We start from the raw sequence: 3360 nt of genomic DNA, 5'->3' as shown, positions 1-3360 counted from the left end.
CTCCTCCAAATGTTGTCCTTTTGGTTGATGACAGGGATGAATAGATTAGAGAATATGCAGCTTCAGCATTTTAGGATTTTAATGTAGTTATTGCGGAGCCCGATATTGAAGTTGACAGGTTTGAGCTAAAGCCTGTTATGTTCGAGATGCTTTACACAGTGGGCAATTTCATGGACATGCATCCGAAGATGTGCACCTTCATTTCAGATATTTCATGGAGGTAAGCAACTCATTTAAGATCTAGGGTGTACCTAAGGAGGTGATTTGATGGAAATTATTCCCCTATTTGTCGAAGGATGGCACATGAACATTGCTAAATTATCTCCGTCTAAGTCAATTACAACATGGAATGATCTAGCAGAAAAATTCATGATGAAGTATTTCCTTCCAAGCAAAAATGAAAAATTCCAAAATTATATTATCAACTTTCAACAATTTGCTGGAGAACCCGTGAGCGAGTCTTGAGAAAGATTTAAGGGACTACTACAAAAATGTCCACACCATGGTCTTCCGAGGTGCATCCAAATCGAGAAATACTACAATGAGCTTAACGAGGCAACAAGACTGGTGGTTGATGCATCTGCAAATGGTGCATTATTGTTCAAAGTCATATGCTGATGCTTTTGACTTTCTTAAACAGATTTCATCAAATAATCACTAGTTGTCTGATGCACGATCAATTGCTGGGAAACATCCAAAGGACGGCAAGATGATGATGAATTATCTGCAATAAATTCGAAGATTTCAAGCTTAAATATATGATGATGAATAATATATCTATTATTGGAGCCTCGAATGCTAAAGCAAACATAAAAAATATTCAGGACATATCTCGTTCATAATATGAAGGCAAACACCACTATGATCATTTCCTAAGAAATCAAGCCTCTATCTTTTATTTGGGATATGTAACGCCCCGCGTTCTCTGACACGTTTATTTTAAGAGATAAATAGTGTCTTTGGATTTTTCCCTAAGCTGATAACTTTAATTCTTGGATTTTATAATAATTCTAATTTTTGGCTAAATTAGAATTAAGTTTAATTTCATTGGATTAAGATAATTTAAGTTCTCGATCAGTGTAGGAGATTTTTAGTTAAATCTTAAATTCAGAGGTTTTAGGATTTCCCTTCCTAAATTCTACTTTTCTTTGAATTATTATTCTTGGGTTTTAGAGTTTAAGTTAACTATTTTGTTTAGGGGTGTAGGTTTCATTTGATTTTTAAACTATAATCATTGGGCTTATTGTTTTGGGTCATTGTTTTATTTAGTTGGGCCACGTTCAAGGATAAGTGTTTGGGCTTTTAGGTTTTAAAACAAGTTAAAGAAAAGGGAATTAAAACAAAATAATCCTAGCCCCATCTTGTTCTTCTTCCTCTTCTTCTTCCTCCCTTCCCTTTCTTGTTGCAGCCGCCCAGCCGCTTCCCACCTCCGACGAGACCACGGGCGTTTCCTCGACATCAGCGGCGGCGTCTTCGCGATTCCCGGCGTCCCACGGCGGCACGATCCACTGATCTGCTGCAGATTCCGGAGATTTCTTCCCTCCACGGCGGCTGGCGTGCTCTCTGACCTGTAGCAGCGACTGGAAGCCTCGGCCAACGTCGATTTGCGGCGTTTCTCCAAGACGAGCGGCCCTCCACGAGCAGACCCGACGCCCTCCGGCGACAGCGGCGGCTTCTGCACCAGTTTCACGGCAACTCCGGCGTCCTGCACCAGTTTCGCGGCGGCGCGTCTTGGTTTCGGCGGCCTCGTGCGCGACAGCTCCTCCGGCTTTGTACTGCAGCAACCCACGACCCCTCAATGACCCGACAACTCACGGCCAGCACAATAATAGCCCTTATTCGGTGTCCCCCGTCTATTTTTGCGACGCCCAGCGTGCTTGGTGTCGTTTTCTTGCCCACTGGTGACTCTCGATAATAACCCACACCTAAACGAAGCCCGATCCGTGGCATCCGGACCTTGTCGGCACAAGATCTACAAGCCCCAACACTTTCACCATCGTTTCAGTGAGGTTCAATTTCAATCCGACTCAAGGAGCTAGCAGCGCGAGTGTGTAAGTAGTTTCTTACTGGAGGGATTGGTTGTTGCGTGCTGATATGATATGGTTGTTTGCTCGTGTGCCCATGTGTGATATTTTCATGATTGCTTATCGTTGTTATCATTTAGTAAACGTCATTGTTGATAAAACTGTTGATATATCTCGGGAAAATTATGTGGTTGTGTGAATGAATTGTAACCAAGTAATCTTGGATGACTATGTTCGAATTGTTGTTGTGCTTTAATTGGTTTTCATGATGAAAATTGTATACTGGTACTATAATCTGTTGTTTCGAAAGCATATTGAAGATTTATGAGAAATCAGTTGTGTTTGATGTATGCTGGATACCTATCGAGTATATTTGGTTAAGTTGTTGGTTGTGCCTCTTCTGTGAACGATGCCTGTTGGACTATTTTAAATTGATTTGGTTTTTACATATGATCATTTTGGTATATCGCATATTGGACTGTTATGAGATTATTGATGCATGAGGCATGGCGTAGTAGCAAGTAGGACTCTTGTGAGAGTTTTGAGACATAACAAAGTAAGTAGACAAGGGGCGTGTGCGTGCGTTAATGTATGCTAAATGATCTCTAATGTGCTGATTTTGTGACGTTTAATACTAATTTTGTTACGTCGTTGTGCTAAATAATTCTCGTTGTGTTAGTCGATATACTTGGAGTAGTGTTGGATATTTGTCGATGAAAATGGTGAGAGTTCTGCTTTGCTAAACTGTTGAGTATTGCTGTGGTAATGTTTGTTGCCTGGATATGCATGAATTGTTCGGCGTGTTTTGTGAGTTATTATACTTCATAATGCTTGTTAAATAATGATGTTGGATATTAAGCATGATTGGGTTATTATCTCAGTTATTATACTTCGTAATGCTTGTTAAATAATGAATTGTTCGCCCGTTTTATATCTGATACACACTCGATGTGTATTTGATGTACACCCGATGTATCTCTGATGTACTTCCGATCTAGATCTGATGTACATCCGATGTACCCCTGACATATATCAGATGTACGTATTATACATCTGATTTACCTCTAATTTATTATATACTAAATATATTTGTAACTAATATACATATGTATATTTGATATGCATCTGATGTATCTCTGATCAACATCTAATGTATCAGATGTACATATTATACATCTAATATACATTTTACGTACCTCTAATTTATGATATATTAAATATATTTGTAACTGATATATTAAATATAAGGTATATCAAATGTTTAATTTTCAATGGTATATCAACTCTTTAAATTGTAGTTTATCACTACGATTTGTTGATTCATATAGTAATATTA

At 38.7% G+C, this 3360-nt stretch overlaps 1 non-coding gene across 1 annotated transcript; it reads right to left on the bottom strand.

The window, feature by feature from the left end:
- Positions 1–402: 402 nt before the first annotated feature.
- On the bottom strand, positions 403–509 carry LOC148210382 (small nucleolar RNA R71). Its single transcript, XR_015792528.1, has one exon. It is a non-coding gene; the product is annotated as a small nucleolar RNA R71 (small nucleolar RNA).
- Positions 510–3360: the final 2851 nt, after the last annotated feature.

The sequence above is a fragment of the Momordica charantia genome, assembly GCF_013281855.1.
Source record: "Momordica charantia cultivar OHB3-1 chromosome 7 unlocalized genomic scaffold, Mcharantia_2.0 BLBB01000007.1, whole genome shotgun sequence".
Lineage (NCBI taxonomy): Eukaryota > Viridiplantae > Streptophyta > Magnoliopsida > Cucurbitales > Cucurbitaceae > Momordica > Momordica charantia.
The sequence above is the reverse complement of the archived record's forward strand: the minus strand, read 5'-3'. Positions and strand labels throughout refer to the sequence as shown.